The sequence below is a fragment of the Panthera tigris genome, chromosome C1 (genome assembly GCF_018350195.1).
Source record: "Panthera tigris isolate Pti1 chromosome C1, P.tigris_Pti1_mat1.1, whole genome shotgun sequence".
NCBI classification, from domain to species: domain Eukaryota; kingdom Metazoa; phylum Chordata; class Mammalia; order Carnivora; family Felidae; genus Panthera; species Panthera tigris.
The window spans coordinates 15,303,584-15,327,448 of NC_056667.1; the positions used below are offsets into that span (position 1 = coordinate 15,303,584).

Sequence of the window (23,865 nt, forward strand, 5' to 3'; positions counted from 1 at the left end):
AAGGGGTACCACGCGGAGGCAAAACAATGAGTAGAACACAAGCATAAAGGCTTGGGAAAGCAGGGCTTATCTGCTGAACCCTGAAACCGGTCAGTAATGCCAGAGCATAGCGGCAGGTGAGGCAGGAAGCCACAGAATTAGATTGGGCCAGACTGAAAAGATGTGTCAAGATAAGTAAGGATTTTACCTTGAAAGGAACCCCAGGAGCAGTATCATTGGATCTGTTAAATAAAAAGAACTATTGCAACAGTAACGAGTCCTGGAGAAGAGATCTGCGTCAGAGATACAAACTACTGCAAGAGTCTACCTACGTACACGATGCTTAAGAATCTGGCCTAGCACAAGGAATCAAGACAAAGGAGGCAGATTTGAGAGATAATTAGTATACTGAAATAGCATGACTTTCAGCAACTAGATATAAGAGGTAAGGAAGTTGACATTCTAAGATTTGAGGATAGGTAGCTAAGGATGCTTATAAAGCCAAAAATGACTGGGTCCCAGGCGACCCCTTGGACCTCACCTCATATCCCCTTACTCTCGAGGCACACTGTCCATATTTATTTCCCTCAAACACACCAAGGTTATTTTCACTTAATGTCTTTCTTTTCATTAGCTGTTCCCTCCCTCTTTCGATGAAAAAATGATGAAATTCAATTGTATTATGTTGAGTTTTACCTGTTGAAGAAACCCTCAGGTACAAATGCATAGAGAGCAATTAGACACATACAGAGCAAAGTCATCTACAGAGAGGGATCTAGGAATCAGCAGAATAAAACCAAAAAACAGTCCTTGCAAACAGAGGGGATGAGACCACCTAGGATAATACAAGACCAAATAACAGAAAACAACTTGAAATAAACATACTTGAAGGAGGAACTAAAAAGATAGAGCTTCTGAAAAGGTGGGACCTCTGCTCCCTTTACTGAGAGTCTATTTACTACCAGGCACATATCTAGCTAATTATACACAACCTCTATGAAGTAAATGATTGTAAAAATAAGAAAACGGGTACCTGCATGGCTCAGCAGGTGACTATAGTAGGGTTGTGAGTTCCAACCCCATACTGAGGGTAGAGTTGACCAAAAAAAGGTGGGGGTGGCGAGGGTGGCGAGGGCACCTGTGGGTCTCAGCTGGTTAAGTGTCAGACTTCAGCTCAGGTCATGATCTTCCAGTTTGACAGTTCAAGGCCCACATCGGGCTCTGTGCTGACAGCTCAGAGCCTGGAGCCTGCTTCGGTTTCTGTGTCTCCCTCGCTCTCTGCCCCTCCCCCACTCAGGCTCTGTCTCTTTCCATCTCTCAAAAATGAATAAACATTAAAATTTTTTTTAAAAAAGAAGAAGAGGAAAAAGGAAAAGAGGTTCAGAGGAAATAAAGTAACTTGACCAAGGTCACATAAATAAATGGCTAAATCAGAATGTGAACTTCATTCTGCGGACACCCATGAAGTATAAGGAAACAAACACAAGTGGTGAAACAAATACCAATTAAAATAAAATTCAGAATAATGGTTACCTGTAGGGAGAAAGGAGAAGTACATGAGAGCTTCAAGCACACTGGTAATTGACTTCTTCAGGTAAGTGGTGGTCAGTTATTTTCTTATTGTACTTTCAAAGTGAACATGTTATATTAACTCTCTTATAAGATTATGTATTTCGTAATAATTTTTCAAACAGTAGGGACTTAAACAAAAGTAAGCAGAAGGATTAGAAATGGTGAGGCTGGGCTTCCACAACGCATAACGTCTGGAGCTATACGGCACATACGTACTATTCCGGATGCTGGCGGCAAAGTGCAGATAAATGCACAGTGCCGGATAGAACGGCAAGTCAGTTACGGATGAGTAAAGGATTACAGATCGGCTACATGACACCTTAGTCTAGGTTAGTCCAGCTGTACTAATATAAATTTTTTATAAATTCCATCAACACAGGCATTTGAATTTCTACAGCAGAACCCTACATCCTGGGGGCCAGAATAGAGGAAAACACCTGATAAGTTAGGTTGACTCAGGGATGGGGATTGGCAAAAAAAAAGAAACTAAGAAAAGAAAGGGACCTAGGGATTAATGATTAATGATAGGATCAAGACTAAACAAAAGGAATGTAAAAGCTGGAAGGGGCTTGTCACACTGAGAATCAAAAGGGATTACAGAATTTAAGGGTTGTAGGTGGCAAATAAAACTGAACAGGGAAAGGCAGAAGATGAAGGCTATGCTCAGAGAAATTTAAGATTTTCAAAAACTTAGAACCAGAAAAATTCTAGGCACAGACCAGATCTAGACTGGTCCTCTTCAACAGAAATACAAGCCATATGAGTAATTTAAAATTTTCTGGTAGCCACATTAGAAAAAGTACAAATAAACTGGCAAAATTAATCTTAGTAATATGTTATTTAACCAAATATACCCATAATTTCAACCTGTACGCATTATAAAAACTGAGACATTTGGTTTATTTTATAATTTCTAGCACTTCTCAATTTGCACTAGCTGTTTCCTGTGCTCAAAAGCCCCAGGTGGCTCTAGTGGCTATCATATTGGACAATGCAGGTCCAGACTTTTTGAAAAAATATGGGTTGTTCTATATGTATCCACATATGGTTGCTCTGAGGAAGTGAAAAAAGGGAGGCTGAATCCAAGAGTCCACAGCAATGGTTGTAAAGGCCAAAAATGAATTCTAGAAGTCTTCAAGGTAGATGGCAGAAAGCAAAGTGGACAAGTAAATTCTGAACCAAATGCTAAAATCCTCAAATGGGGAAATCTGCCTAGCACAATTAGGGGTGATATCAATAAGAGAGCAGTATATGCATTTACTGCACATGTCAAGGGCAAGGACCCAGAGAGAGTAGTGAAGGGTCAGAACAGTGCTCATTAAGCCTGCCTCCCAAAATATGAAGAATGTAAGAAAACAAGTAAGATCCACTTGAAGGATTCCTAGGAAAGTAAGTTACCTAAATTTCAGAGAGTAAGGAGACAGAGGGAGGGTGAGAATTCAAGGAAAGGCTGGTAAGGAAGAAACATGATAACAGGACATTCCCAGCAGGTTCACTAGCAGAGACTCTACAGGCACTCTGCTATGGAATAAAATTATAAGCAGATAAGCAAATAAATAGTAGACAGCAAGTTTCCTGATTCTAGGCCTATTCTGGACCTTAAAGAATAGTCATGTAAATTTTGGAATATTTAAGTCACATAAACCTTGGCATATTTAATCATCTCAGAATTAAGTGGCTTAAATACAGAACTGGAAGTCTGTAAGGAAAATATCTTGCTTTAACTTTGTAAGATGACCCTTTCCAAAAACAACCATTTGTGCCTAGCACACGGTATGAACTATGCAAATATCTGGCATCCATATATTTGTGGGAAGAATGGCCTACTAAGAAAATTTTGCTATTTACTCAACCACATCATCTTAATAGTAAACTCTGGTAAGTAGAAGGCCATATAGTCAATAAAACAGCTTTTAAAAAGGTTTAGGAGCGCCTGGGTGGCTCAGTCGGTGAAACGTCCAACTCTTGATTTTGCCTCTGGTCATGATCTCACAGTTACAAGAGTTATAAGAGTGAGCCCCACATTGGGCTTTGCACACCGACCACCCAGAGCCTGCCTGGGATTCTCCCTCTCCCTCTCCCTCTCTTTCCACCCCTCCCCTGCTCACCCACACTCTCTCAAAATAAATAAACTTAAAAAAAAAGAAAAATGTTTAAAGAAGAAGGGACCTGGGTGGCTCAGTTGATTAAGTGTTCAACTCTTGAGTTTGGCTCAGGTCATGATCTCATGGTTTCTGAGTTTGAGCCCCCAGATGGGATCCACGCTAACAGCATGAAGCCTTCTTGGGATTCATTCTCATTCTCTCTCTCTCTCTCTCTCTCTCTCTCTCTCTCTCTCCCTCCCTCCCTCCCTCCCTCCCTCCTTCTCCCCCTCCCCCTCCCTCTCCCTCCCTCTCTCAAAACACATAATAAACATTAAAAAAGCTTTCAAGAGGGGCTCTTGAGTGGCTCAGTTGGTTAAGTGTCCCACAACAGCTCAGGTCATGATCTCCCTGTATATGAGTTCAAGCCCCGTGTCGGGCTCTATATGGAGAGCTCAGAGCCTGGAGCCTGCTTTAATTCCTGTGTCTCCCTCTCTCTCTGCTCCTACCTCACTCATACTCTGTCTCTCTTTCTCTCTCCCTCTCTCAAAATAAATGTAAAAAAAAAAAAAAAGTTTCAAAGAGAACTCAAACCACATAGATCCTATTTACCACAATATAGCTATATGGACTCCTGTATCTTAAGTCACCTCTAACATTGTCTTATAGCCATAATACTGGGCACCGGCATTGTCCTGTAAAAAATTTAATTTCCTCCAATTTTTCATTCTCATAAAAATCCAGGAAGATAATAGAGTCAGGCAAAGATCTTCCCCTGCTTACACTCTCTCAAAAATAAATAAGCATTAAAAAAATACGTATGTTATAAATCAAAGTCTGTCTAAATCCAAAGGATGGCTCTAATAGATGACTTGGGATAAATCTGAATGAACCTTCAGCGAAAACAATATATATACAACTAATCTTCCCAAATACTAATAAATAGTGTATCATCTCTCCTCTATACCACTTTTTTTTTAAGTTTTTTTGAGAGAGAGAGAGAGAGAGAGAGAGAGAGAGAGAGAGAGAGAGAGAGAAAGCTCATGAGCAGAGGAGGGGCAGAGAGAGAGAGGGAGAGAGAGAATCCCAAGCAGGCACCACACTGTCAGGGCAGAATCCAATGAGGAGCACAAACCCACAAACTGTGAGATCATGACCTGAGCCAAAATCAAGAGTGGGATGCTTAACTGACTGAGCCACCCAGGCACCCCCACCCCACTTCTCCCATTCCTGTCTTGAGGCAAAACAATTCTTGCCTTGATGTTGATGTAGTTAGGAAAACATTTCATCTGTTACAATAAATGTTTTATGATACTGATTTACAATAAGGGAGAAAACAGATAAACTTTACAGAAATGCCATGTCATCATTTCAGGTATGATTTTCAAATTTTTTCATCTCGAACCCTATAAAAGGGTTAATTCTAATAAAAGACTGAACAACAATAGATCAGATACCACTTTTAATTTCTTTTGCTAAGGATTCTACAGACCACTGAACGAACAGCAGAAAGAGAAGACCGTAAAGAACCAGTGAGAGGCCAGAATACACTTCACAAAATAAAACAGAGCACGCATAAACCAGAACTGTGCACTTGGACTTTTTCCCAAACACATCATAATGCAAGGAGGATTGCTTCTCAAAGCAAATAACAGATGTGCTACTAGGACAGAATTTTTCCTTTTCCTGTACTGTAATGTTTGCCTGACAGTTAACACTGCTAAATGATTTCTGGAAAAGTTCACAGATGAACCTCACTATGTTTGTAGGTAATATCAAGGTCATCACCATGGCGTTCTGAGGAGTTACCCTGGGATTTCTAAACCACTTTAAATATCAGCTTTGCCTGAGGTGTAAGTTGTGTTTGTTTGTTTGTTTGTTTGTTTTTTTAAACAATTCTGCTGGGGAAATAAATAATATAGTCAAATAAAAAATAGTCAAACTAATAAACTCTTTTACAATATAAGACAACAATATTTAATGATATAAGTGCCTATGTAGCAAGGTCTGATTTTCAGCACTGATGAACAGTTATGAGATGATACTAAAGGGTTTAGAAAAAGTCCCAGATGGTTCCCAGAGGCAAGGGGGGGGGGTGGGGGTGGGATGGGAGAAACGGGTGATGGGGATGAAGGACAGCACACGATGTCATATATACCAGGTGATATATGGAAGTATTAAATCCCTCTATTGTACACCTGAAACTAATAAAACACTATATGTTAACTAACTGGAATTTAAATAAAAACGTTAAAAAAAAAAACCCGCAAGAGTGGGTAAATAAAAACAAATTTAAAAAACGTTAAATACTCCAAAACTATCGTAGCATAGGAGATGCCAATGTACACTTACTGGGATTTCAGGGGCTCTACGTTCATCATTCGACTGAACTCTCACACCAGCCTGTGTTGTGGGGCAGGCACACTTTGTTTTATTGCCCTTCACATTACTGAACTTGGCAAATACTGCTTTTTTTTTGTAAACAGAAGGTTTGTGGCAGTGCTGCATCAAGCAAGTCTAACAGTGCTTATGCTCACTTTGTGTCTCTGTGTCACTTTTTGATATTACAGTATTTCAAACATTTTCATTATTATATTTGTTATCATGATCTGTATGAGTAATTACGACTCACTGAAAGCTCAGAAAATGGTTAGCAATTCTTCATAGGAATAAAGTGTTATTTTTAATCATTTTTAAAATTTTTATTTATTTTGAGAGAGAGCACGAGCGGGGGAGGGGCAGAGAGAGAGAGAGAGAGAGAGAGAGAGAGAGAGAGAGAGAGAGAGAGAGAGAACCCCAAGCAGGCTCCACACGGCCAGCCCCGAGCCCAGCATGGGGCTTGAACCCACAAACCACGAGATCATGACCTGAGCTGAAAACAAGAGTTCAACACTCAACCTACTGAGCCACCCAGGAGCCCCTAAAGTCTTTTCAAAAAAAATTTTTTTGGGGGCGCCCGGGTGGCTCAGTCGGTTGAGCGTCCGACTTCAGCTCAGGTCACGATCTCACGGTTTGTGAGTTCGAGCCCCGCGTCAGGCTCTGGGCTGATGGCTCAGAGCCTGGAGCCTGCTTCCGATTCTGTGTCTCCCTCTCTCTCTGCCCCTCCCCCATTCATGCTCTGTCTCTCTCTGTCTCAAAAATAAATACACATTAAAAAAAATTAAAAAAAAAATTTTTTTTTTAATGTGTATTTATTTTGAGAAACCGACAGACAGAAAATGAGTGGGGGGATGCAGGGAGAGAGGACAACACAGAATCTGAAGCAGGCCCCAGGCTCTGAACCGTCTGCACAGAGCCTGATAAGGGGCTCAAACTCATGAACCATGAGAATACGACCTGAGCCAAGGTCAACCAGGTCGAAGCTTAACCAACTGAGCCACTCAAGCACCCCGCCCCTGAAGTCTTTTTAAATTAAAGTTATATACATTGTTTGTTTTAGACAATTCTGTGTGTGGCACACTTAACAGACTACATATAATATAAACATAATTTGTATAGTCCTGGGAAAACCAAGAAGTTCCATTTGGAGGGAGGTTTAACATCCAAGTTCTTATAATTTTTTTTAAGTTTATCTATTTACTGGGGAGGGATTCACAGGGGCAGAGAGAGAGAAGGAGAAGGAGAAGGAGAGAGAATCTCAAGCAGGCTCTACACTGTCAGCACAGAGCCTGACGACACAGGGCTCAGTCCCACAAACCGTGAGATCATGACCTGACCTGAAACCAAGAGTCAGACGCTTAACTGACTGAACCACCTACGCACCCCACAAGTTATCATAATTAATAAGAGGTAGAACTGGGATTCATAACCAGGTCTGTGTTTTTAAAAAGAAACTTCATTTGTGCTCGCTTCGGCAGCACACACACTAAAACAAAAAACTTCACTTGAGTGTCCAACTTCAGCTCAGGTCACTCAGCAAACTGAGAATTCGCTCCTGTGGTTTATAGTGCGGATGTGGGGGTGGATGTGGGGGTGGATGTGGGGGTGGATGTGGGGGTGGAGCTCCTTGCCTCAGAAAAAAATATGGGAAGAGTCCAGGATCAATCTCTTTTTTTAAGTTCCACTGATAGAGAAAATCTTGCTAGGACTCGATCACTGTTCAACTGGTGGGCTATCCTCGAGGACTCTTCAGAAATGCTCCGGCAGAGAGTAATCACCTCTGAACGGAATCTCTTCTCAACATCAGACACATGATTGTTAGAAAATTTAAAGGAATCTATTTTAAATGCTATCTCCCACAAACGCTGCACTTCCTTAATTGCGGCTTTTGGACATTTTTAAGTGAACGTTTTAGGCAGTTCAACTGTTCATTAGGTCATAATGCGTGTCTCATTCTACATTCACACGATCCAATCACTCTTTCTTACCTCAAAAATAGATCTTCAATGAGCATTACCCTACACACATTGAAGTGTACTCTGTATTATTCAACACCCATCTAACGGCTACACTTTCTTGCCAGTATTCCTATTAACCAAATACTAGAAGTATTTACCATAATAAACAGAACTCTAGCAAGAGACGATTTTGACAAACTGATTTCACATCATATTCTGTAAACTGAAATAATCAGCGCAAAAAATAATGAACCTTAACTTCTCATATTACATTTCTTTAAATACCTTAACATATAAAATCAGTTACTCAGAGACAGTATATCTTTGTACCTAACCACCATGACTCTATATAAAAGCTTATTTGTTTAATATTATGTTTAATATTAAATAATTTATTATTAATAATCATTTATAAAAGTAATAATTTGTTTGATTATGTTTAATATTCAGGCCAGAAAATGAAATCACTTGCTCAGAAAAGGAAATGAATACTATATTCAATATATTACTGAACTGGTTTTTAAAACCCTAAATCCCTGTCATGGTATCCTGATCAAGGACTTTTCCAGTTTAGGAATCCAATCTTAATTATTTAATTCATAACAACAGTACAGCTGGAATATTAAGAAAAAATTCCCAGACACTTCCTCAAAATAAACCTTCCTCAGAGCAAGCTCTCTAAAGATACAACAACAGAATATCAGACTCTTTTTTACTTAGTTTTGTACCTATAAAAAAAAAAAAACTTTTGCTGAATTGTACAAAAAAGTTAACAGTACCAGTCAGGAAAAAGCTGGTCTGTTTAGCCAATTAAAGCACCACGCAAACAGCCGCAAAGTGACACCTCTGGAAAATTTCATTTAGGGCTATTTTCATCCACCAAAGATTTAAGGACTTACTTATGGTTCAGATGACTGTACTAGTTATACAAGACAATGAGTCTTGTCATTTAAAATTTGAAAGCAACTGTACTGCAGCTTCGAATCCAGGAAGACTTGGTTGTACTGAAGCCAAAAGCACCTGCAACCAATGTGCTCTTACTCTGCTTGTATTACAAGAGTCAATTATACAACACCTGTCAGAACAGAATTTTGCCCTATCATCAAAATAAATCAGAATACGTTACCAATACTGTAAAAACTATTTGAATACAGACTGTGATGCAAAGTGTATTACCAGTATGAAGTTATTAACTGTAGACACTAGATAGAAATGGTTTCTCAAAGCCACCATCCTTAAATTAAGAAACAGCCCAATTCATTATGTTTCTATCATCTAAAAGTGTTCCTTTCACTGAAAGCTGCTTCCAGCAAAGAAGACCTAAGAAGTCTCATTTAGGCAGGGGTATTTCCTGTTCCACAGCTTTGGTCTCACACTGCAATTCCCTGGGCCCCGTCCCAAGCAATTAAATGCAAATCTCTGAAGAATGGGACCCAGGCATCAGAAGGTTCTAATGGCAGCCAGGATGAGAACCACTGATAACTCTTCTCATTTCTGAGCAGTGTGACATTATGTGCAACAGAAAACACTGTCTGAATTTAACACTATTGCTGTACTCTTTACACTTAGATCAACATTTAAATGCTACGGTTTGTCACCTTCCACTAGACAATGATGGACTCATGACAGAATGGCTTTCACAATCTACCTAGATCTGACAGGCTACCCGCTTTCCCACAACAGTAGCTGTACTGCTCCAAGTTCAGCTTTTCCCTATACAGCATGACAACTCAGTACCAGCTCCCCCAGGTTACTGGGCTAAAAGCACTGGTCTATCCAGGAGATATCACTGAGTTCCCAGGCAGCAAAGGCATTCTACAATCTGTGTACCGCTGTCTCTGTGCTTGTAACATCTGGGTCAGCTATTCGTTACACTTCCTGTACTTTCTACATCTCGACTACTTTTCTCCCTCCATTCCTCCCATCTTCATTTAGTTTCTGATATCTTCTCCTACTTTTTCATCTGAAACGTTTCTAGCCAGAGTCCTGATTCTCTTCATTCGTCACACTGGACAGAATCTTCACTCTAGGTCCTGCTGCTTCTCAGGACTACCTCCTCCTCCACTAACTTCTTGAATTCCAAATCTAGATGTACAGCTCTACATTTAAGAATCAGAAGCTTAAATATTGTGTGGCTGAATTTTTTAAAGCCCCACGTTTGCAGCAAATTTAAGTTGTTTGGGTGACTGTTTTTACTATTTGATAAAAATAAAGTTGTAAGTGGTGGCTGTATTCCCGAAGTATTTATGAAAGCTCAGTTTGTTAAACTAAACCTAAAATAAAATAATAAAGGGAATTAGGAGAAAACAAGGAAGAAGGCCAAGAGTTGGGACCTGAGGACACTGACCTGGTCCCTTACCAATGGGACAACAGAGCTAAGGTACCTGAAGCAAACCATTTCATTTTTCCCCACTCCACTCTTCCAGCACATAAAACAGGAGTGATCACATCCATCTTATAGTGTTCGTGTAATGATAAAATAAATAAAGTGAATTAAGAAATGCTCTGAAAACTCTAGCCTATAGAGTAATCTATCACCAAGATATTATCTTCAAATAATCTGATAAGAGGAGTACACAATAAATACGAGTTCATACTGTTATAATTCAAACTATATTAGGAAGGACAGCTTTTAGTGAAAATTATTTCTAAATGTTTCCACAGTCAGGCTTTCCCACCACAGTCCATATCTGCTAAGGAACTGAAATTTGGGGGGCACCTGGGTGGCTCAGTCAGTTAAGCGTCTGACTCTGGATTTCAGTTCAAGTCATGATGTAGTGGTTGGAGAGTTTGAGCCTTGCATCAGGCTCTCTGCTGTCGGCACCGAGCCAGCTTCAGATCCTATCTCTCACCCCACCCTCAATCACACACGCAGGCATGCAGTCTCTCTTGCTCTCTCACTCAAAAATAAACATTAAAGAAAAAAAAAAAAAACTGACATTTTGGAGAATTTTTTATTCTGACTCCTACAGCATTAGATCTACTTTTAGAGCCTGTTGTTGCAACAGCTTCTAGTGTAAGATAGTCTTTTTCAAAGACCCTCTAGGAACAGCCACTCTTCAAGAAATCTGCATTTCTTAAGGCTTTTGAAGTAAGTCAAACTAAGATTCAAAGAAGGATGCCTTTTATATATAACTGGCTTTAAAAAACTTTTACCTTTTCTGCAAATTGTACAAAGTTTTATATTCCCCTTTTCTAGTATGCATTTCAACAGTGGGTTTTTTTTTTTTCCTCTTTTGGTTTTCTATCTTCCTAACTTCACTGTTATAAAAGCTAAAAGATAATCACTCTCAAAAGCAGAGATAATCTAGGTTCCTGATAATTATTTTCTTGGCCTACTGGCTAGCTGCCAGTTTTTCTGCCACTTCCCTCCCTTCTTAAAAGTTGCCAAATGCTTATGTAAATAAGCCAGCTGGCTTCTGAGTCATCACTTCGGTATCCAACTTCCCTAACTCCCAACATGAACCTTAATATACTCGATGAACTCTATTAACAGGCCTTGGAATTCTTCTATGTCTTTTTGAACATAAGCAGCTGGATTTTTAGTGATTGTTCTCACTCCGATAAAGTTGTTATTGGCACCTGTTACTCATACACTAGTAAGTGTATCTATCATTCCTTCTAAACCTACCTTTCCTCTTGGTAACCCAAGACCTTTTTCTCTAAACCTGCTACTGTTTTCCCAAAGGACAAAATCTCTATATACGTAAAAATTTTAAAGTTACTACGAAATTCAATAGTCTACATTTAGTTTAACAAAATAACTGGTTTGCCAACGGCTTCTTCATTATGGCACCAACGGCACAGGCAACAAGAGAAAAAACAGATAAATCAGGCTTAATCGAAATTCAAATTTCTGTGCAAAGGGCAATGTCAACAGTATGAAAAGGCAATTGAGGACTGCATATATATGATAAGGAAGTGAGATCTAGAAAATATAAAGAACTCCTGTAACTCAACAGCAACAACAACACAAAACAATTAAAAAGTGGGCAAAGGACTTGAATGGACATTTCTCCAAAGAATATATACAAATGGCCAATAAGCACATGCAAAGATGTTCAATATCGCTAATCCTTAGTGACATGCAAACATATTCTCTCTCTCTCTCTAACACACACACACACACTTTTCTGAACCCATTATCAAGTTTGTTAAACTCAAAAGCATATTCTAAATGACAGCAGATAAAAGGTGGCCAATTCAAAGCTGGAAATAATTATAAGGAAAGGTAGTTACTACACAAAAGTTCTGTGTTAAAACAGATAATGCACTATGGCAATTTATAGCTGTATTTACAATCAACACCATCATAACAAGAAGTACACTAAGAATAGGTATGCATTAAAGAAAACTTACAGTCCCCCAAAGTACAATATAGCAATCTTCCACTCAGATCATTTGTTCATTTATTTAATTTTTCTTTCTTTTTTTTTTCAATTTATTTATTTTGAGAGAAAGACAGAAAGTACAAGTGGGGAAATGGCAGAGAGAGGAGAGAGCTAGAAACCTAAGCAGGCTCCGCACCATCAGCACAGAGCCACAGAGCCAGACATGGGGCTTGAACCCAGGAACCCTGGTCTGAAATCACGAGTCCGACGCTTAACTGAGCCACCCAGGCATACCCATTTATTTTCAATTTTTCTATCTTCTATATGCCTTTAAGGCTATACATTTTCCTCTGAATAACATATCAAGCTTATGAGTAAGATTCACAAAATCTTATACAAAGTGGTATCTGTCATTTCAAAAGACAACATTCTGTTTTATTTTATGTTTAATTCAAGAGATTTTAAAATTTCCAAATAAACAGATTTTGTTATTTACTCCTACATTATGTTAAGATTATGCGAAGTGTAAAATTATGTTCAACTAAAACAAATTCTAATTCTTATAGGCTTTTTTATTTTTTTTTAATGTTTCTTTATTTTTGAGAGAGAGTGTGAGTGGGAGAGGGACAAAGAGAGAGGGGACAGAGGATCCAAAGCAGGCTCTGGACTGACAGCAGCGAGCCTGATGCAGGGCTTGAACGCACAAACCATGAGACCATGAACTGAGGTGAAGTTGGATGCTCAACCAATTGAGCCACCCAGGAGCCCCCTGATACACTTTTTTAAAAAACAATAATTATGGGGGGGGGGGGGCTGGATGGCTTAGTCAGTTGAGTGTCCAACTTTGGCTCAGGTCATGAGCTCGTGGGTTCTGAGTTTGAGCCCTGCATCAGGCTCTGCGCTGACAGCGCAGAGCTTGGAGCCTGCTTTGGAATTCTGTGTCTCCCTTTCTCTCTGCTCCTCCCCTGTTCACACTGTGTCTGTCTCTCAAAAATAAACAAACATAAAAAAAATTGTTTTAAACAACAATTATGTTAAAATAATTGTGCAGAGTTTTAGCTTAAACATATAACTTAGATTTTGTTATTCTTTTGTTATTAAGCTCTAATTCTGTCACATATTCAGGAAAGGATGTAAATATGATTGAAATTTAACATTTTTCTCTTAGCCTAACATGATCAAATTTTGTAAATGCCCCTTAAGTATTTGAGAAAATAAAAAAAAAAAGCATGACCTTAGTTAACAAAAGGTGTTTTAAAAAATTTAAAATTATTTCATTTAAATTATCAGTTGCGGGGGCACCTGGGTGGCTCAGTCAGTTGAGCATGAGACGTTGGCTCAGGTCATGATCTCACACTCTGAGTTCGAGCCCCGCGTCGGGCTCTGTGCTGACAGCTGGGAGCCTGGAGCCTGCTTCAGATTCTGTGTCTCCCCCTCTCTCTGCCCCACCCCTGCTCATGCTCTGTCTCTGTCTCAAAAATAATTAAAAACATTAAAAAAATAAATAATCAGTTGGTTTTTAAATCTTCTATCTTAATTGAATCACTAAAAAGTTACCTACATATTATTAAAGTTTGATATTTATGATGTTCAAGTCACTGATACCCTCATTTTTTCATGATTAACTATGTCCAAAATTTCTCATCCATATATTTTTCTGCTGACATACATATATATATAAAATTTATATATGTGTAAAGCTATATGGATTTAAATAAAAACAACCTTACTATTTGTGTGATTTAGCTATATCAGAAATTGACAAACTATGGCCTTGGCGCGTGTTTTTGAAAGGACAGCTAAACAAGATTTCTACGTATTTAAAGGGAAAAGGAGAAGGTGGAGGAGGGGAGCCAGGAAAAAGGGTGATGAGGGGACTGACAGAGGGGAAGGGGAGAGAAGAAAGGGAAAAGAGTGGGAGCAGAATAATAAGCAAAAGACTATACGACCCACAAAACCCAAATTCTTACCAGCTGATCTTTAGAGCTTAGATGTGCTCATCTATGTGAGAGGTTGGCAAATTTTTTTTTTACAAAGGTCCAGCCAGTAAATATTTTAGGCTTTGCAGGCCATACAATCTCTAGCAACTATTCAACTCTGCAGCTGTAGCACAAAAACAAAACTCATAAATAAATTACTACGGTTGGGTTCTAGTAAAACTTTACGTACCAAAAACAGGAGAGGGGCCAGCTTTTGCCCTTAGTCCATAGTTTATGAACACCTGATCTCCATGATTATACTTACGGGTCTGTCCACTTCTCTGAGATGTCACTCTCCCACACTAATTAATTATGGATCTGATCATTTCATTTTACATTTGCCTTATATTCTCAACAAATTAAGAAAATAAGAGTTCATGATGTTACATCTAGAAATTGAATCTTGCACTGTAGGAATTATTTCTCTCCCACAGTTTTTGGCCTTGAATTCTATGTTGACTTGTAAAGGTCGCTTAAGTCTGTGTTCCTTTCATTAGCATTTTCCTATTAATGGTTCCATACATTTGTTTTCAATCTTTCTGCATCATGTTTAAATGCATATACCTAAATTTTGGTTTTTGACCAATCTGAATCACTGTTTAATAGAGGAATTTAACTTCATTATTATTATATAGTGACTAACATATTTCACAGTCCTACTATGTTATCACATTTACTTGGCATTATCATCTTTCATACATTTACTAAATTCGCTGGGGTTTAAGGGCACCTGGGTGGCTCGGTTGAGTGTCCAACTCCTGACGGCGTTAGCTCAAGTCATCATCTCACAGTTTGGTTCATGGATTTGAGCCCTGCGTTGGGCTCTGCGCTGACAAGTGCGGAGACTGCTTGGGATTCTCTCTCTCCCCCTCTTTCTCTGTCCCTCCCCCACTCACTCTCTCTTTCTTTCTCTTTCTCTCTCTCTCTCTCTCTCCCCTTCAAAAAAAAAAAAAGCATCCTTGGAGTTTACTGGTTCCATCTTATTCTTTATTAGTAAGGAAATTATATATCCTTTTACCATTGTATGTGCCAGTTACTTACCTATTGTCTTTCACCACTAACCTACCCTCTAAGTAGGAAGCTGCTTTTACCTCCATGGCTCCAGACACCAGCTCCATTCAGATCAGAGCCTCTCAAAGCCATTAGAATGCCAGCAGCAGTATGCACACTTGATACTCGAAGTACCGGCCTCAGCCTCATCTAGTTCTCGTACCTAGTTTCTGTTATCCAAGGACCAAACTCCCTTCTCAGAAGTGTAAGCAACAGTCCCAAAAGACCCTTCCTCCAAGTTCCTAGGTCTGGCAACACCACCACTTCTCTCTCATTTCTTCAGCATTAGGGATGTTCGTTGCTTCCTGTGGTTATTAATCTCCGGATTGCCTCAGCATCCTCTTGACAATCAATCAGCTGGCATACGAAATCGATGTATTAAATCCCCTCTATTTGAAATACTTAGTACAACTGTTTTCTTTCCCCTGACAAAACATTAACAGCTGTACTGCTAAACTATTTCGGTTGTTGTGTTGTTAACTGTACTAAACAGGCAGGTCTAAATTTAGGAAATAAACTGTAAAAGAAGGTAGGCATTTTAATGGTGATCAAGAGTAGGAATTGAGGGGGCACTTGGGTGCCTCAATCAGTTAGACGTCTGACTCTTGAATTTTGGCTCAGACCATTATCTCACAGTTTGTGGGTTCAAGCCCTGCATCTGGCTCTGTACTGCCAGTGTAGAACCTATATGGTATTCTCGCTCTCTGCCCCTCCCTCATTCGTGCTCACCCTCGCCCTCTCTCCCTCTCTCTCAAAATACATAAATAAACTTTAAAAACATAATAATACAGTGCAGTATGTGAAAGTAGAGTATCACTGGCAGGAAACTAAAGAAATTTTGTCTGTGAAGTATAACAAAGGATTGCCAACATATTTTTTTTTCTATATATCACCTACTTAGGTGCCTATGAAACAACATGCTGGGCAAACAGAAAATATACCCTATAAGAAAGGGAGAATTCAGATAGTTTGAGAGTTTATGATTCATAATAATAATAATAATAATAATAATAACAATAAGGGTACATCAACTGATAAAAAGTTTAAAATCAGGGATGCCTGGCTGGCTCAGTAGGAGGAGTATGTGATTCCTGATGTCAGGGTCATGAGTTTGAGCCCCACGTTGGATATAGAGATTACTTACACATGTAGGTATATACATATATACATAAATAAACAAGCAGCTTTAAAGTTTGCTTAAAATCTTTGTTTAAAAAAAGTTTGAGGGGCACCTGGGTGGCTCAGTCGGTTGAGCAACCAGCTTCGGCTCAGGTCATGGTGTCACAGTTTGTGAGTTCAATCCCCGCATCGGGCTCTGTTGTGCTGACAGCTTGGAGCCTGGAGCCTGCTTCTGATTCTGTGTCTCCCTCTCTCTCTGCCCCTCCCCAACTCATGCTCTGTGTCTCTCCGTCTCAGAAATAAACATTAAAAAAAAAAAAAAAATTAAAAAAAAAAGTTTGAAATCAGGGGCACCTGGGTGGCTCAGTCGTTTGAGCATCCAACTTCAACTCAGGTCATGATCTTGTAGTTTGTAAGTTCGAGCCTGGCATTGGGCTCTGTGCTAACAGCTCAGAACCTAGAGCCTGCTTTGGATTCTGTGTCTCCCTCTCTCTCTCTGTTCCTCCCCTGTTCATGCTTTATCTCTCTCTCAAAACTAAATAAACATTAAAAAAAATTTTTTTTAAGTTTAAAATCAGATTTATCTCTTCCTCTCAGCTAACTTTCAGCGTGAGTGGACACGTGAGAAAAAGAAATAGTAAATAAATTTATGCACTGAGGAAAAAATGTGTTACTTTGGTAAGTAAATTATGACATTTTATTTTTAGGAGTCATTTCATATATCAATATATATTCATTGTTCATAGTTACTTGATTCTACTTGCTTTAACTGTAACTTAACCTTTCCTTCACTATTCATTGACTGTATTTTTTTAAATTTTATCTTATCTTAGAGAGAGAGGGTATGCACTCGAGTGGAAAAGACAGGCAGAGGGAAAGAGATAGAATCCCAAGCATGCTCCATGCTTAACATGGAGTGCAATGCAGGGTTCTATCCCATGACCCTGGGATCATGACCAAAATCAAGAGTCAGACACTCAAATGACTGAGTAACCCAGGTGCCCTTCATTGACAGAATTTAAAATTACTGCAAAGCTACACTACATGTGTTGTCTGCTTTTCGTTGACTGTTGAGTCATTGAAATTCACAATTTTTAGTTCTATAAAGATGCTAGCTTTTTATACACTATACTTTGTAGTTAGCAAAACACTTCAAATGAATTTAATCTGATCCTTGACAAAACAAATACAGTTGACCCTTGAAGAACTCAGGGATTAGGGGCACTGACCTTCCCTCACAGTTGAAAATCTACATACAACTTTTGATTCCCTGAAAACTTAACCACTAAACAGCCTACTGTTGACCAGAAGCCTCACCAATGACATATACTTTGGATAAACATGTATTTTGTATGTTATATGTATTATACTGTATTCTTAGAATAAAGTAAGATAGAGGGGTGCCTGGGTGGCTCATTTGGTTGAACAAATTTGGCTCCGTAAGGAGCCTGCTTAAGATTCTCTCTCTCCCTCTGCTTGCATTCTCTAAAATAATAATAATAATAATAATACAGTAAGCTAGAGAAAAGAAAATTGTAAGGAAAATACATATATAGTACTACGCCGTATTTATAAAAAAAAAAAAGTCTACCTATACACAGTTCAAACCTGTGTCATTCAAGGGTCACCTAAGCTTCTCTCGCTTTTTCCATTGCTTGCAAATTGAACTTCTCCCCTGCCATTAATCATGTATAAACACCATGTACCCATCTGTATGATTAAACTCAGGACAATACTCTATATCTCTATGGTACTTACCCCTTCTGCTGACCTTTCTCCTGTAGTCCTATCTGCCCACTTCCCCCAAAGCTCTCTGAATCACACAAATAGTGCCATGGATAGAGTTGAGCATCTCCCTTACTCATCCCCTAAAATTCATATATTGAAACCCTATACCCCAATATGGTAATATTTGGAGACAGGGCCTTTGAGAGACAATTAGGTTTACATAAGGTCATGGGGATGTGGAGCCTCATGATGGGAGTAGGAGTAGTGCCTTTACAAGAGACACCAGAGAGCTTACATGTCTCTCCCTCTCTGCCACGAATAGAACATGACAAGAAGGTGGACTTCTGCAACCCAAGAAGGACCTCATAAGGAACCAAAGCAGACAGTACCCCGATCTTGGACTTCCCAGCATCCAGAAATATGAGAAATGAATGTCACCGTTTAAGCCACCCAGTCTCTGGTATTTTGTTATAACAGCCCAAGCAGACTAAGACAGATGGAATATGAATTTCTGGGGCAAATATCATAAGCACTTTGGATTGAATTGTCAGGCCGCTCCACTTCCTGACTTTCTTTACAATTTACTTGTTCAATTTCCCACCCCAAAATTTATTGGCATATGCTAATTTCTGTAGCTGAGTTGAAGTTGCAATTTCAGAACCATAAAAATCCAAAAAATCTGAATGTCACAGCTGGGTAAAAAATAGATTGATGGCAATAAAGTGAATCTCTCTTCTAAAAGCATGAGAAACAAATGCAATGTCAAACTCCATAGGGGTGAACTTACAAGGAAAATGCTGAGAGAATTCACTACCTATTAAAACAGATGAGTGGTAGCCATAGAAATCAAGAAAAAGCAGAATCAGACTTATAAATACAAAGAACAAACTGATGGTTGCCAAAGGGAAGGGGGGGGGTAGACAAACAGGGGAAATGGGTGAAGAGGAGTAGGAGGGAGATACAGGTACGCTTCCAGTTATGGAATGAATTAAGTCACAGGAATAAATGGTGCACCATAGAGAATGCAGTGAGTGGTACTGTAATAGCCTTATATGGTGACAGATGGTAGCTACACTTGTGAGCACGGTATAAGGTACAGGGTTGCTGAATCACTATATTGTACATCTGAAACTATTGTAACATTGTGTGTCAACTATCCTCAAATAAGAAGAGGAGGAGGAGGAGGAGGAGGAGGAGGAGGAGGAGGAGGAGGCGGCGGCGGCGGCGGCCGCAGCCCGCCACAGCAGTGGAGGCTCACAAGATGTATCCAGAGAAGCAACTCTACATGTAAAGAGAGAATCCTAAACTTTTTCCTCCCTAACAAAGTTTATATAAAAATGAACATCATCAACAAAACTGGAGCCTATATCAAAGACAACAGAAGAAATGTGTATGAAATCACAACCAGTTTTTACAGATTGATTCTTTCAAAATTCTTTGGCTTTCTAAAACAATGTTGACTTAATGTAGGATTTTAAAACTTTCACTCTTTATACTTTAATATTTCAAAATACAAGTTCTCATCTTACATATCTGCCAAACAGAATCTACAATATGGGAGTTTAGGGTGAGAAAAGTCTGAATAATAATTACAACTTACCTATCATCCTTGCTGCAACATTTAGAAATAACTAACCAAAGAAACTTTGAAAGAAAATCACTGGGATTTTTCTCTATGCAATGAAAAGTATAATCAAGCATATAAAAATTACTTTAGGCATGTTTCATGGTAAGTTACAAGACTGCATAAAAAAATCAAATTCCCCTGACAGGAAAATATTTGGTGAACTCCTGCCTTATAAAGATGGTTGCAACTGTTTTATTAATAAAAACAAAAAAATGACAGAACAGGTGAAGTTCTCTAATCAAGTATGCCAATATTCAAATAAATCTCAACAATTAGAAGAAAAAAGCTTACCACAATTATTTAGCATGTACCAGATGAAACCACAAACATAAATGATGTGGATATTTTATAGGTCCTTGTAACTTTTATACTAATGACATCTGTAAAGGCATGTTAATTGACAAAGTGTTTTAAAGACAATATGCGATGAGGTTTTCAACAAAGTATACATTTTTAAGCACACATATAACCAACGGGAGGGGGAAAAAACCAAACAATTTGGCACCAGGAGGGCCCCCTCAATAGAGTCAGTACTGCAGATTTCTGAACCCACATCAAATCCCCCTATGTGCCAGGAATACAGCTTCAAAACACCACTCATTTCAAAAAATACTTCCTTAGATAGCCACAATGTGTTCCATGGGAGAAAGGGAGTAAAACACAACAAATTTTGCTTTGCTTTCTTTTTTTATGAAAATTCAATACTCCTTTATTTCAATAACAAAATGTGATAAAAATTTTCACAGCTTTCTCTATTTTATCCTGGTTATCAGCAAGGCTGTCATAGCTATCAAATCAGATTTTGCTTCATGACAGAAATAAAAAAAAGATAAAAGCTTGCATGCAGTAAATAAAATCATTATTTATCTTAATAATAAAGAAAAAGCAGTTGTAAAGCCTGAAATAATTGGTCAAGAACTGCAAAGCAACATGAGACATTTTCTGTAATAAAACAAGACCTCTGAAAGGAAATTGAAGTCTGGAAGTTGGATAAAGTGAAGAGTTGTTCAAAACTCACTCTTTAGTAATCACGAAAATTGTAGTGTTTAAAAGAAATATCATGGTACACTTACCATGATGAGCATTGAGCAATGTACAGAATTGCTGAATCACTACACTGTACACCTGAAACTAATAAAACACTGTGTTAACCATACTGAAATTAAAATTTAAAACTTAACAAAATGAAAAAAAGAAGCAGCAGCAGCAGCACGACCAATCACCATACCTCAATGGAGAAGTCCTTTGCTTAGAATTTCAAGAGACAATGAAGACTCGAACCAGTGGACCATACACCTTCACCATTCTCAGTCCACTACAAAACATGACTGAGTCGATCTCCCAGAAGAAAGAAGAGCCAAAAGAAATTTCCAGGAAAAGCAGGCAGAAAACATTTATCACTCCACTTCTTGGGCAATATTCTGACCACGCCTTCTCACTAATTACTGTGAACATAGCTTAGGAGTCACACAGTGACATCAAGAGAAAAAACGAAAAGGCCTAGATGTTGAACCTGATAATCAGTGCCAGCCTGGTCTCCTTATTTTGTAATTTAGCTCAAATCTACAAAAATTAACTGAGTTAAGAAGCAAATGTTTAACTACAATTAAGCAATAAGTAGAAAACATTTTTGTTTTGCTTAAGATAATGCAAATAACAAACTCCTGATATTTTCTTCAAAGATAAAAAATAAAACAGTATAAAAGTCTACCTAACTTTAAATTTAAAAATACACAATACAAAAGATTTTCATAATAAGAATTGGCTCCTCTGAATTAGTTTCTAAAACTTATGAAGACTTTTTTTTTTAATAAGTGGTTCTCATTTTTTTTTTGTACATTTTTTTTTAACGTTTATTTTTGAGAGAGACAGAGAGACAGAGCATGAGCAGGGAGGGCAGAGAGAGAGGGAGACACAGAATCTGAAGCAGGCTCCAGGCTCTGAGCCGTCTGCACAGAGCCTGACGTAAAGCCCGAACTCACGAACCATGAGATCATGACCTGAGCCGAAATCGAACACTTGACTGAGCCACCCAGGTGCCCCTAAAACCTATGAAGATCTTAAAGGGAATTTAGTTCTCATTTAATATGAAGCTCTTGTTTACAATGAGAAAAACTGAGCATTACAAAGAACTTCCACTGGGTGAAACTTGGAAATAATACTGGCAGGGCTGAGACTCTTAAGTCCCCTGACTGCTGGGAGAGGGTATTTTTCTACTTACTTTGAAATATGCCCCAAAAGATATTTTTTAAATTCCAAATTCCTGACCATTTCCTTCATAAATGCATTCTGGATTTAGTGACTGTTGAAGGGCTGCCATTTTAGGGTAACTGAAAAGAATCCACACCTTAAAAGACTGTGTCAAATTGACTGAACTTTGAAAACATCATTTTGAGGTGCCTGGGTGGCTTAGTAGGTTAAGCATCCAGCTCTTGATTTTGGTTAAGGTCATGATCCCAGGGTTATGGGATGGAGCTTTGCATTAGGCTCCACACTAAGCATGGAGCCTGCTTAAGATATTCTCTCTTTCAATCTCTCCCTCCCCCGTTCACACACTCGCTCTCTCTTAAAAAAAAAGAAAAGAACATTTTTTTTAACTATTAGTCTTTTATAGTGTAATAGTCCAAAGTTTTTTACTTTGATTAAACAAAATCACCAGAGGGGAGAGGAGTGGAAAGATTCAGAAGTCATGTAACAAAGGAAAATACAAATAAAACCTTAAATTTCACATGTGGACGTACATGCACATACATACGTAAAATCTTATCTCAAAGGCAAAGAAGCAGGTGAAGAGGTTGCCACTGATGATTTAAGAAACCGCCTGGGAGCAATTTTCTACAATTTCTCTCTTTTATGTTTCAAAGCTATGAAATTCACTTTTCTTCAACTTAGCTACATTCATTTAGACCCTAATAGGTTCATTTTGTGTTAAAACATTGAGTCACAAACACAATCACTTGAAAAAAAAAAAAATTCACAGAGGAAAGGGGAGACTCATTAAAAAGGCCATGTGCCTTGGGGTGCCTGGGTGGCTCAGTCGGTTGAGCTTCTGACTTCAGCTCAGGTCATGATCTCACAGTCTGTGAGTTCAAGCCCCGCATCGGGCTCTGTGCTGACGGCTCAGAGCCTGGAGCCTGCTTCGGATTCTGTGTCTCCCTCTATGTGCCCCTCCCCAGATTGCTCTTGCTCTTGCGTGCGCTCTCTCTCTCTCTCTCTCTCAAAAATAAATGAAACATCAAAAAAGTTTCCTTATTCTAGTCTTGAGTTGATTTGTGCACAAGAATAAACCACATTACTGCTAACAGAAAATGACCAAGGTTGGCTTCTTCTCTTATCCTGGAATGGATAAGCCAACGCAGGAGATAAGCAAAGACTTGGAAAATATCTCAAACTCTTGGGGAGAGCTTCTGAATTTCACACTAATACCAGTCACATAGCTAAATTAGAGCAGTTAGACATTCATTCACTTGCACACACACATATAAATCCTGAGGAGAACCAAGTCTGACAGGCATGAAAATAATAAAAAGCCACTTACTGAAAGTAATTAGCATCTCCTATTCTAAGGCAGGATTTTATATAATCTTCATAACAACTCTCTTAAAGGGTGGTAGGACTCTAATTCTCACCTATATAATGACATCATGTAACCAGAAAGAGAAAGACCAAGCCCCAGAAACCAGTTCTGTTGACAGTCCAAGCCTGTAATACATTTTTCTTCTGTTTTGAAGGCTATGAGTTCCATTATGATCCACGAACATATCAACTGTTAAACCTAAGGAGACCACGTTTCCCACAGAAATCCTCAATTTTCCAAGCATGCCAATTCAGAAAAACTTCCTCACTCTATCAACACATGTTAAGACACTGTTAGGAAGCAAATGAATCCATGTAAGTCTACCTGTGTCTGAAAGGAAAGAGAAAAAGGGGACTGTGAACCAGGTGCGATTTAGTGGATTCCTTCATCAAATTAGGAATTATGGTAGCAAAACAGACCACAAAGAAAAGCAAGATAATACTTGGTGACCATACTCCTAGGATTCTTGTGCTCTGACTTCTAAA

The 23,865-nt window shown here is 38.7% G+C and overlaps 1 protein-coding gene across 16 annotated transcripts in view; it reads right to left on the reverse strand.

Annotated features, from left to right (window-relative positions):
* EIF4G3 (eukaryotic translation initiation factor 4 gamma 3) overlaps window positions 1-23,865 on the reverse strand; it is a 313,469-nt gene that overhangs the window by 173,424 nt on the left and 116,180 nt on the right. The gene's annotated exons all lie outside the window — the stretch shown is intronic.